This window comes from Tachypleus tridentatus, chromosome 10, assembly GCF_004210375.1.
Source record: "Tachypleus tridentatus isolate NWPU-2018 chromosome 10, ASM421037v1, whole genome shotgun sequence".
Taxonomy (NCBI): Eukaryota; Metazoa; Arthropoda; class Merostomata; order Xiphosura; family Limulidae; genus Tachypleus; species Tachypleus tridentatus.
This window is the reverse complement of record NC_134834.1, coordinates 145,445,694-145,459,129: the sequence shown is the minus strand read 5'-3', so window position 1 is coordinate 145,459,129 and position 13,436 is coordinate 145,445,694. Positions and strand designations below refer to the sequence as shown.

General features: G+C 35.2%; 1 protein-coding gene across 2 annotated transcripts in view; it reads right to left on the bottom strand.

Moving 5' to 3' along the window:
- LOC143230534 (uncharacterized) overlaps nucleotides 1-12,135 on the bottom strand; it is a 59,242-nt gene extending 47,107 nt beyond the window's left edge. Inside the window, exon 1 of one of the 2 annotated variants that reach the window (XM_076464277.1) lies at nucleotides 11,593-12,135. The gene's annotated coding sequence lies outside the window, so the exon portion shown is untranslated. The remainder of the gene's footprint in view (nucleotides 1-11,592) is intronic. The other variant, XM_076464276.1, reaches the window with a different exon arrangement.
- Between the last annotated feature and the right edge of the window lie 1,301 nt (nucleotides 12,136-13,436).

Below are 13,436 nucleotides of genomic sequence, written 5' to 3'. Positions count from 1 at the left end.
CTGGTTTTAAATCAACTATACTATTTAGGTTTTATCATGGATATACGATATTCTGAAACTCTAGTGTCCAGTAAAGTAAGGCCTAGCTGGTTGTAAAGTAAGTGTTCGTCCTATAGAACCTCTGTTAAATTTTGTATGAAACTCGTCTGTCTAGAAATCTAAAGAAGCTTAAAACGTTTCGATGTTTGTGTGACAACCTTCAATCATACAAGATTCTACCTTATACCTAAACTATTTTAAAGTAATAATTGAACAGCAGTACAGCGTATTAAGGTGAAATTTAATTACGGTTACACATTTAAAAACCACAAAAATTAAATTATTTTTACAGCTGGTGGGAATAGTAATATATATCAAAGTGATCGAATTAAAATGTAATCTCACACATTAGAGATATGGCTCTACAACAAACAGTTTCTGGGCATAGACGACGTATTAAATAAACTAAGCCTAGATAGATACATAATTCTTATTTCTCCTTACCCTTCAGGAGTCAATCACTCAATTCGCGAACTGGTATTCAACTGTTCACCATACATTTGGAGCTTATACGTGTTGCCGTGGGAACCTAGTTTCTTGTCAGTAATGAAATTAAAAGTATATTTATAAAATTCTGTTTAGATATGGATTCCGGACCAAACTTGGATGGTAATTTGGTCGATTATTATCACGCATGATCTACTTACAACGTATCACGTGCGCCAAAACACGAAGGATAATACAAACTTTTTAGTAGGTGGCTATTTGGTTTGTTTTTGGTTTTTTACAAATTTTTGCGTTCAATACTATTTCTATTGGTGAGAAGACAAATGATACGATTTTATATTACTATGTACATTTACAGATGAAATAAACAGATAGTTTTTTTTAAATTCTGAGAAGCTTTTTTCAGGGTGTACGGTAGCGCCTCTGTGTAGGAATGGGTCCGCTTAAATCGGGCGGTATGTGCACTGCGTGTGGCTGTTCATATGCCAGGTCTTCGACAAAACTCAGTCAGGGAAATAGACACTAAAGTCCTTCACTAATAAAGTACAAAACTGCGTCTAAAGGTTGGCTAACTTTTCTTGATGTTTAAAAACATGGGCCACAGAAAACATCTATCTTTTCTTCTTCTTCATCAGCTGTGTGCCCGGCATGGTCAAGTGGTTAAAGCACCCAAACATGCTCGACCTTTCAGTTAGATAATTTATTCAAATATTATTTATTTAATATTGCGTTTTTATATAGTTTGGCAAACATATATCATCTATTATTTTTATTCTTTTCTTATTTCAAACTCCCAAAGAATTAACATGGTAGTATTTATTGAAAAACCCCAAACATTTTTTTTCTTTTATTTAATAACTTAAATCAAAATTAAACTTAAATTAATAACTTAAATAGGTACATCAATTTGATTTTGTTTGCGCTCTCTATTTGCTTGAACCAGAAGTAACGATTAAAAATTAAATAAATTTCGGTATAAACTTCGTCCATATGTGACATTTGACAATTATAGATGTGCCCGGCATGGCCAAGTGTGTTAAGGCGTTTGACTCGTAATCGCGAGTTCGAATCCCGGTCGCACCAAACATGCTCGCCTTTTCAGCCGTGGGGACGTTATAATGTGACGGTAAAAAAGTAGCCCAAGAGTGGGCAGTGGGTGGTGATAACTAGCTACCTTCCCTCTAGTCTTACACTGCTAAATTAGGGACGGCTCGCGAATAACTTTGTGCAAAATTCAAAACAAACAAACAATTCTAGATATAATGATGTTTTGTAACATTTATGCTAAATCTTTCAGGATTTTCAAAACTTTTAAAGATCGCTTTATTAGGCTTCATCGTTAATACTTTCGTTATAACGAATCTTAAGTTTCATAACTGCAATTATTAAGGTGATAGCTCACCAAAACATGTTTAATCATTATGTATTAACTTAAAAGTACTTATGATCTACCTATCTTTATATCCCCTCAAATTACGTTTTACTAATTTAGTCATTTCAATTAGTGTAGAAAGCTACTTGTATTTTTTAACGATATTTGCACCAGTTATTTAACACATTTAAAGCTGTTTAAAATAATTGCTTATATATGTTCGTATTGTAGGATAAGTCGCCACTGACACAGTGGTAAGTTTGTTGGCTTATAACTCAAGTAATCTGTTTTCGATACACTTGTCGCCCCCACTAACATAGTGATATGTCTGCGGAATTGTAATACTAAAAGCCAGGTTTCGATACCCGTTGTTGGCAGAACACACGTAGTCCTTTGTGTAGCTTCGTGCTTAATTACAAACAAACAAAACTGTACGATGAACAATGTCTTTTTCCTGCTACGTCTTTCTATTATTGTTTTAATTGTTTATTGTTCTATAATTATATTTTTATTTATGAAGTATTTGTTTTTTCGATTTCCATACAGCCACCTCCACCCCTAGTGGCTCAGTGACAAATCTGAAGACTTATAACGCTGAAAGCTGAGTTTCATACTATTGATGGGCACAGCAGAGACAGCCCATTTTCTAACTTTGTACTTAAAAAAAAACAAACAACAGACGTTCATATTGGTTTCTTTCTTGCTGTTCTAACTTCAGTCATTTCCTGCTTTTTGGGTTTCTATTGGCTTATTTCTTTCTTTAATATATATATTATCATGTTTTATATCTACCTGCATGTTTTCTAGCTATATTTAATTTTCTTTCTTTTCGTTTCTTAAATATATGTTTATTATAAGGCATCTAGTCGTGTTGTTTTCCTTTTAAGTTCGTTATGTTTTCCTATCTCCGTGTTGCAGCGAACGAGCTTTATTTCTTGTATATTTAATAGGTTCTGTATGATTGTTTGTTTGTTTTTTTGGGGCCTGGCATTGCCTAGCGCGTTAAGGCGTGCGCTTCGTAATCTGAGGGTCGCGGGTTCGCGCCCGAGTCGCGCCAAACATGCTCACCCTCCCAGCCGTGGGGGCGTTAAAATGTGACGGTCAATCCCACTATTCATTGGTAAAGAGTAGCCCAAGAGTTGGCGGTGGGTGTTGATGACTAGCTGCCTTCCCTCTAGTCTTACACTGCTAAATTAGGGACGGCTAGCACAGATAGCCCTCGAGTAGCTTTGTGCGAAATTCCAAAAAAACAAACAATTCTTTTATGCACAAGGTGCCAGATAAGTTATTATCTCAATGAAATCACACGGAACAATACATAGTTTGAGCAAAACTAATTTAATGACTTTCTTGACCACTTGTTACATGTAAACTGTATTTCTTGAAATAAATGTTTGCATACAATTATAAGACGTAACTTACTTCATGGTTAAGACTTACCTGTTAATGATAGATGAGGATGATAATATATCCACTATCAAAAACAAACAACTAAAGTAAAGTATGACTACTTGAAAATAAAGATGGATGTCCCTAAACACAGCAGAAGGTAACTAAAGAGCAAACTTCAGAAGAAATAAAAGTAATTCAATGATTTCACTTCAGAACTATTCTTGATTATCTCAGACTATAGGTGAAAACAGATACATTGAAATTCTCACTTGTACCGAACTTCAACAACAGCAACAATTAGTTTATCACGTCATAAAAAACAAACAAAATTGAGGAATGGTTATAAAAAGTAGTAAAACAATAGAAACTCCTCTACAGCTATGACACTCGAAATTCTTTGAGGCAGGATTAGAGTAAATTAATATATGAGAGTGTTCCTCGATTTTATTGGCTATATGTTTGTGCTTGCAATACCAAGCGTGGGGTGCGCGTTTTCCCGATTCGAGCTTATTACTCATCAGGATCTTTACCAGCCTATTCTTAAATTGAAATTTTTTAAGCAGTATTATAGTAAATTAATTTATAAAACCTTGGACATGCTTAACACATCAATCAACAAGGTTTGACCTCACGAGTCCAAAATCGGTCAAGAGATGAAGGAGATATGAACTAAAAGTTTGTATTTAAAAAACTCAGCCGTTCTATGAGCTGATGAGCCGCGGCTAAAAATTGAACATTCTTACTTTAACATCTTGGAGGTTGAGGTGGGCAGTAATAATGGCACTTACACCTTTGATAACGAAGAAATCATTTTCCAAAAAAATAAAAGTTTGAAGACGGCTTGAACGGGTAGTGAAGAAAGATTTATTATAAATGCATAACGTTTTGCCAAGATTATGTCATTATCCGGCATAATTAGTTGACACAGACACAGGAATGCTTATACATACATACAGTATTTAACAAAACTAATCAACACTTCTAGAAGACTTGCCATTAAACACAGAATTCCTGTTGACTAGAAATTCACCCAAAACGTGGCCCTAAACTAATATCACTACTGAATGAAAATTATGTAGAATCTTACAATACCATTTATAAAATAACGTGCAGTAATTGCCAAGAATCCTACATCGAAGAAACCGAAAAAATGGAAACCAGATTAGCCAAACATAATAGAAAAAGAAACCTATTCTATGTTTACCACCATTACAACTCTAAAAGCCACAGCATATCTGTACAAAACAGTATAATTTTAAACAAAGAACAAAACATCAAAAAACGCAAAATATGGAAAGTTATCTTAATTCAAGAAAACAGCCTAAACCAAATCCCGATGAAACCAAAATACCTTTATTACGTTCGTAAGCAATCTTCGGTCATTTGACCTCTTTCTTCCATTCTGTAAATATAAGTGTCTGCATAAATTGTTTGTAACTTATGGTAACATATTGTCAAAATGTTGTACATTTATAATAAACTTTTTGTTCATTACCCATTCAAGCCGTCTCTAAACTTTAATGCACTCTTAATTTACTTAGTGTTCCAAAGTCTACCAAGATATAGAATAACACTACATAACAGGAACGTGTACACGTAAGGAACCTAAATCCTGCGTTGCTTTAAGGCCTCACCTTGGCACAAACTCCTGCGTGATGTTCATTCTTTGATTTATTTAAGCCGATATTCTGTTTTGATTATTATTATTATTTTATATTTTGGTGGATAAGGCTTATCAAACAACTATTTTAGCATAATTTGGAAAACAAAAACGCTTTCCCGTTTATTATTTTAAGCCATCATTTAAATGCAACTTGGTTATCTAACTTGTTGCCTGCTACGCCACGCGAGGCGGCTCCTAACGGCTTGCTACCTGGCAAAAAATTAAAAAAATAAGCAAATATAAATGAAGCTAAATTTATAGCTTATTTTTAGAACCTTCTATTTTCAGTTGCTTAACTTTTGTTAACTATCACTGTATTTCTTTGGTGTCTAATACTAATAAACGTGAATAGAGCCATGCCATCTGTGTATAAGTCTATTTGTCCTTTATCTAACTATTCCTAGATCACTGGACCAACTTCAACCAAACTTCGAGAAGTGATAGTTTGGAATAAAGGACATATTAATATGGGGTTTACAATCCCTTCCACTCCCATTATTGCTATTATTGAGCATTAATTATCTTTGACGTAAGTTAATGATAAATTCATTCGTGTATAGCGCCATGTTCTTACAAAAACTTTATTTTTTTTTTTACCTCCAGTGGGATAGCGGTAAGTCCTCAGATTTATACGCTAAAACCAGGAGTTAGATTCCCCTCGATTGACACAGCAAATAGTTTGATGTGGCTTTGATATAAAAATAGAAATGCACTTTAAATTTACTATAATAAACATGAAGTGGAGGGACTGAATACAAACGTCTTATATATCTCGGAGTGTGATAGTATTCTTTATGAAGGAGTGAAATGACAACAAATGGCAGCCACTATTGTAATAATACACAAACTCAGATGAAGTTTTATACTACAACAACCACCATAACACTGACACGAAGAGCCATTTCTTGAGTTCCTACTTTGATCCATGACCTTACAATTTCACCCTGTAACTCACTTCTGCGGCCAATGATTGTTAATCAATTAATGTGTGTGTTTTCTTACAGCAAAGCCACATTAGGTTATATGCTGAGTGCACTGGGGGGAATCGAGCCCATGATTTTAACGTTGTAAATTCGAAGACTTACCGCTGTACCGGCGGGGACCTAACCAATTAATAACAGAGTGGAAGTACATTAACCATCACACAGTGTATATACCATTTTTTAAGCAGATAAGTAGTGAGTTCTTAAAGCATACCAAAACGTTTGGTGAGGTAACAATAATTATTGTAATAACATGTTATGTCATAAATAAATTGTGTGAAAGTTATGATTTGTATGCTATTTATCACGGCATTCACCCCCAATCCCCACATTTGTTTAAAAGCTCACGACCCAAATGAAGGACGGGTACCTCAGCATTTTTACATATGTTATTACAATTAGTGTTCGTCCTCTAGGACAGAACTCAAAATACTATACGAACTTGGTATAAAAAATAAAACCACAAACAAATGAAACAGTTTCAGTTATAAACAGATAGACTAAAACCATCACTTGTTTCTTGTTCTACTGACCTACTACTGGATCTATCAACCTTTGCTATCATTCCAAGTTGCTGTCTTACTTAACCAGTAAGCAGGTTACTTTTAACATTCTAAACACAAGCACCATACAAACACACTGGGAAACACTTATTATACATTACAATTTAAAGCATATATTAAATATTTTTCTAAAAACTTTAAAATTTAGTTACACCTTGAGTTATTCGTCATGTCTCTTGTTTTGTTACTTTTGTTTGCACTGCTGACATGCTAAACTTATCTTATTAGACCTACCAAACAAAGATTTAGGGTTAGTTATACTGTAAACAGAGAGAAGAAATTATCACATTATTTGATGTGCACAGATAGATTGACGTGTGACGTCACAAAGCTTGGATATGCACGTTCTCGAATTACCTTATAATTGCTATGCATAAGTAATTTAATAATATAAAACATATCAGTGTAGATAGTATGAGTCGAATACTTTAATTCAAGTATTTTCTATGTTATTGGATTTTAATTTTAATTCAACCCCATCTTCAAATCCCCTCCATGGAAATATCTGGATTCATTAGTGCTTACAAATAATGTTTCAGATATTAACTAGCATATGTACTATATGCATACTAAAATAGTTGCTAATAACGTAATATTTGGAATTCACCCAAGAGCTGAAGTCTCTTTTCATTTTGGCTGGAGAGATCAACCGATTGCACAGGAAAAAGATGTTAAAAAATTCATGTCAGCAAAATTATCGGTATAAGTAATGATATTCGAGTCCCCACTTTAATTATTGAAGCACGCGCTTCTCCGCACTCTTGGTTTGTTTGCTTGTTTTAAAGTTTGTGCAAATCTACACGAGGGCTATTTTGCTAGCCGTCCCTAATTTAGCAGTGTAAGGCTAGAAGAAAGGCAACTAGTCATCACTACTCACCCCCAACTCTTCGGCTACTCTTTTACCAACGAATAGTGGGATTAATTGTTAAATTATAACGCCCCCATTGATGAAAGGGCGAGCATGTTTGGTGTGACGGGGATTCAGTGAGTCGTGACGACTAGCTGCCTTCCCTCAAGTCTTACGCTGCTAAATTAGGGATGGTTAGCACAGATAGCCCTCGCAAAGCTTTGCGCGAAATTCAATAAAACAAATAAATAATTTGCATCTTCTCGTAGACCAACTTGTGCCTATAACGTGAACTAACCTGCCAAACACTTATACCAATTGCTAACACGCGCTTAAAGTATTTCTAATAGCTTTTGCTTTTCTAAAAAAAACAATTATATTTTTATTTAAGGTAAAGCGTGTTTTGTTTCGGTATATAATAAGAATTTGTTTTTTCGTTACTTCCTACTTCGTATTCTACATTGAACGTAGCCATTCTGATAATTTTGAAAGAAAGAAATATATATATATAAGTTATATAAACAGACAAGGAAACAAAACTGAATATAAATAAGTAAGTACACTAAAAACCCAGAAAATCAGTATCTCTAGCTTTCTCATACCAGGGCAGTGCAGTTTTAATTTTTAGTCGATTGGATGTTAGTTCGCGTAAGACAAATTCTAAGAAATTATGAGTTTTTTTTTTTTGTAGGCTAACTTTAAATTTCACACAAAGCTATACAAGGACTATCTGAGCTTGTTGACCCTAATTTAGCAGTGATAGGCTAGAGGGAAGGCAGCTAATCAACACCACCTACTGTCAACTTTTCGGCTACTCTTTCACCAACGAAAAGTCGGATTGACCGACACCTTATAACTCCCTCACGGCTGAAAAAGTGTAAACATGGTAGGTGACGGGGATTCGAACCCGTAACCCTCAGATTGTGAGTCGAGCGCCATAATTACCAGTACCAGGCCATGAAGAAACAATAGTTATGAGTAAAAGAAAAGAAGAATATTCGGTAATATGTCAGCTTACTACATTTGCCGCATTCCATATTGACCATATTTTTGCCCAACACCAGGACTGATCAGGCCGCCTGGGATAAAACAGCTAAGTTTATGTTGTTCGTTGTTGTTTGGTACAAGCATAAAGCTACACAAAGGGCTATTTGTGCTAAGCCAACTGTGGGTATCGAAACCTGATTTTTAGCGGTATAAGTCTGCAGACATACAACTGTACCACTAGAGGGCGCTAAGTTTATGACAAATGGCTTGTGTTTCTCATAATAAATAAATAAAAATCATGTAATTCCAAGCAGGTTTTATGCGCTATGGTTTTCAGTTTCAGGTTATAATTATGTATGCATCAGCGATAAATGAAATAAATTAATAAATAATAACTAATATAATAATAACCTTTTAAAAAACAACATTTTGCTGTTTAAATAGTTTTAAATGCTGTCCGAAATGTTGCTTGCATACAATGAATAATGGTAATGATATTACACGATTTTTATTTATTTATTATGAGAAACACGTTTCATGTTGTATACGTTGGAATTTAGGCCAAATCCTAGCACTGGGGCTCCCATTGTTGGGATCACCAAATAATCTCCACAGACTTTATATGTGAAATGGTTAATATTTCTTCCATAAAGCGAGGAACTGGTTGTGGATTCTCTTTACTCTGTAAACTTAGAAATTAAAATAAACTTTTTTGTGCACGTAATTGTTAAAATTAATTAGTTTATTTCACCTTAAAAAAACAACAGAAAAACTCAACAAAAACTCTCGATAACATGAACTTTACCACGTCGAAACACGCAAAAATTATTATTCGCCTTTCAAACTGTAGAAATTTTAGTTATCATAATTTATATAATTCTGCTTTTTCAAGCTATCTCCTGTATTAACTTCGCTATTATAAAAAAGATATTAAAAAATATAACGTGCTATATCTTCATTATATAAGGCTAACGGTATTGTCACAGCTAGAACCTTGCAGTATTTGAATAAAATCAGACGTATGTGAACCGAAATGTCACAGGAAAAATAATCAATAACTATCTCGTAATCTATGTTAAATAGACAAATAAATCCGTAACAACTCTAAACAGTTGCGTGGATTTGTGGTGTAGACAAGTTATTCCGGTTGCGACTCTCGTATTTTGTTTAAACCAGCACGTGCATGTGGAACTAAAATATCCGCGATCTTTTCTCTTCTTTGCATGTACATTTCTATCCTTAACTTCGAACCACTTGTGTATCAAAAAATTCAGTAACGTTTCGTTGAACATTAAAATAACTTTTATGAGCTCAGAATTTGATACTTAAAATCATTTAGGTCTTGTGAATTAGAATGCATTGTGTGTGTGTATATATATACAGAATATTAACTCTAAACAGTCAAGTTTTTTTTTTCGGAATTTCGCGCAAAGCTATACGAGGGATATCTGCGCTAGCCGTCCCTAATTTAGCAGTGTAAGACTACAGGGAAGGCAGCTAGTCATCACCACCAACTGTCAACTCTTGGGCTACTCTTTTACCAATGAATAGTTGGATTGACCGTCACATTATAACGCTCCCACGGCTGAAAGAGCAAACATGTTTGATGCGACGGGGATTCGAACCCGCGACTCTCAGATAACAAGTCGAACGCCTTAACCCACTTGACCATGCTGGGCTTAAATCAGAATGAAGGACTGCGTTAAAAACAGCGAAACCAAACCTCTCAGGAGCTCATGTTTTCCATTACATTGCCTAGTGTTTATGCAGTTAAGTGTCATTGAGGCTCGTTTTAGTTTATAACAAATTATCATTTGTCAGAGGTTTGGATTTACTGTTTTTAATGCAGTCCTTCCTTTGATTTTGTTTCATTTTACTTGACTGTTCAGTATTAATATTGCATATGTGTGTTCAAATAATGTGATTCGTTGGTGACTGTGTCGCAAGTTACTTTTACATTGTTCAATCTTTATGTTGTTAAAGACTTGCTATGTGTATATAGATATATTCGAGTTTATAAGTTTTTTTGTTTTGGTGTGTAGCTTTTGCGCAAAGCTACACGAGGGCTATCTGCACTAGCCGTCCCTAATTTAGCAGTGTAAGAGTAGAGGGAAGGCAGCTAGTCATCACTACTCACCCCCAACTCTTCGGCTACTCTTTTACCAACGAATAGTGGGATTGATCGTAACTTTATTACCCTCCACAGCTGAAAGAGCGAGCATGTTTGGCGCGACGGGGATGCGAACCCACGATCCTCAGATTACGAATCAAACGCCTTAACACACCTGACCATGCTGGGCCACTCATGTGTATAAAGTACAATAAATAATGGATAGTCACGATGAATAGAAAATTCAACTTGCGATTCAATTGGACCTAGTTACACCACTGTTACAGACTACGTATTTATTGGTACAATTCTGATTGTTTGATTGGTTTAGAAGAAAAGCTAAACGAGGCTATCTGATGCGTCAACTGCGGGGAATCGAAACCCGGATTTTATCGTTGTAAGTCCGTAAAATGTGCAATTTTGTACAATTTACTTAAAATATCGCAAGAGTGCTCAACCGATTACAAGTTTGAATCCAGAAAGGTAAGATTATTTGAATGGAAGCCTAGAAGGATTCAGTTTATACAGAAGTTTTAGTTTGTTTCACTTACAATTTAAACTTGGATATGATTATGTTCAGGTATCATTTACGGTATCTGCGCCCTAGCGGTCTGAAGTAAACTAGTAGAACCTAATCACTGTTTACATTTAACTGGAAGTACTGATATAATTCCATCGCTAATTAAAATGGACATTCTCCAGTTCGTTTTTACGTATTTAAAACGTTATAACGTTCCCTATTATGTAAGGAAATCTACACAAAATAATGACGATGAAACCGAGTTTGTATTTTGTTTGAGTTCAAGTCGAACCTTACTAAGTTTATTGACACAAAAGGACTATAAATCTGGTAAAAGAGGGGTAATAAGGTCATGATATCTTAGAAAACGTTTTAAAAGTCAATCAAACCGAAAAACAGAGCAATAATGAAAAAATATATAACCTCATAATTTAATGATAAACCTGCAGGCGTACAACGCTACAAATCAGGTTTCGATACCCGTTGTGGTCACAGCGCAGTTAGCTTATTGTGCAGCTTTACGTTTAACCCAACCAATGAGACTTGCTTTCTCCTATAGCTGATAAGTAAGTCTTGAAAGTAAAATAATTTCACATAAACATATATGAAATATTTTGGTTGGTGGGAAGAACTTTGCGCGCGTGCGTAACTTTTGATGTCAATACTTACCTAATTATTTTATAAAATCCACTGAAGTTGAAAACACCAGGGCTCCGTGAAAGATGGACTGGCTGCGCCGGCTCTTGTAGCCTGGTGGGGTTTGAAACGCTGCCACTGACACAGGTGTTCGTGTCTTGAAGAGGCAACAACACAGTTATACTGACGCCTATATTCAGACCACTTACACACATGACATTTGTAAATACAAAAATTGTTTCACCCTCTGAACGACACAGTGACAAAAACCAAAATAACGATAAAACAACTTTTTGGGTTTTAAACTTTGACTGAGACAAAACGAATTCACATTTATGGTGTCTGGTGTTGGTAGTTTGAAAACGCGAGAAATAGGTGGGAATAGTTCAAGCTTCTACTGACGAGCTAGCTGGAGGGTGTGAGTTCGTACGGTAGGGTAGCCTCAGGCGAATACGTGCGTAGAGTAGGTAAACTGCTGTAAAAGTATGCATGTGAATGCCTAGCCTATTATATGGCGTCTACCTTGCAGGCGGTGGTTGAGTGATCAGTGTGTGTGTTACATGTGCTCTCGTAGAAACAGCATTTTGTCACGTGACCCTTATTTGTGTTTGGTGTTGACTCACCAATGTACAATATGGCTTGAAATATCGTGTTTCTTGTTGGCAACCTTTCACGTTCACGCTCACGTAATTAAGACGATAAAGGACTAATTCCGATAAAAAAGTAATCCATCAGTCAGTTCTGGAATAAAGGACCATACATACTTCACACTCAATGACTGAGGTAAAGTAAAGACTTGATTTTTGCTTTGTTTTTTTTTTTTTTAATTTCGTGCAGATAATTGTCAGTAATTTAGCAGTGTAAAACTAGAGGGAAGTCATCACCTCCTACCGCCAATTCTTGGGTTACTCTATTACCAACGAATAGTGGGATTGGCCGTCCATTATAACGCCTCTACGGCTAAAAATGTCGCGTACATTTGTTGGGAAGGGGATTCGAAATTGTGCCTCTCAGATAACGCATCAAGCGCCCTAACCACCTGGCCATGTCGGGCCTCAAAATCTTGGAATAGAACATACAACACCATTACAACAAGTACATCATAACTTAAAGTAAAATATAACAGGAGTTTAGACATTTTTGAACCTCAGTATGGAATACTGAGTTATTACTTGCGTATAGAGATTAATATTGAAATAGATTATCAGTTGTAATGAACTTACTGCAGACTTATTATAATTCTGTTACCGACTCAGATTCCATGAGATGATAAAACTTCGACTTTGTCATATAACTGTTTATCTTTCCTTTATCGAACTATTCCAATGCCTCAATTATTGATTTAAAAATACAGACGGTATTATATTCGTTTATTTACAAAATGTCATGTTTTTTTTTTTTTAACTTTCGTGCTAAGATGAACAGTTCTTGAATACGAAATTAATATTTATTACGTTTTCTCCCAACTTAACAATTCCCGTTCATTCCCGTCAAACGTACACCCGTAGCTCACTGAACAGTCTAGGGATTAAAAACGAAAAAATGCGAATTTCGATACCCGTGGTGAGAAGAGTACAGATAACTCATTGTGTAGCTTTGCGCTTAATTACAACAAATAAATCTGTTTATACAAAATTATTTATCACTAGATGGAGTAACAGTTTCCTGGACAGAAGTTCTGTAAATTCCTGATTACTTAAATGTTATCTCAGGACATGAAAAGTTGCTTCCCTTAAAAACTGGAAAACACAAAATGTAAAACCCCACATTTGCATGTATCTCCATATGCCCAATAAATCTTCATGCCTAATTTTGTGAAGATCCATCGACAACAGACGAAATAGTGATTAAAGGTCACGAAAATACCCAAAAACACC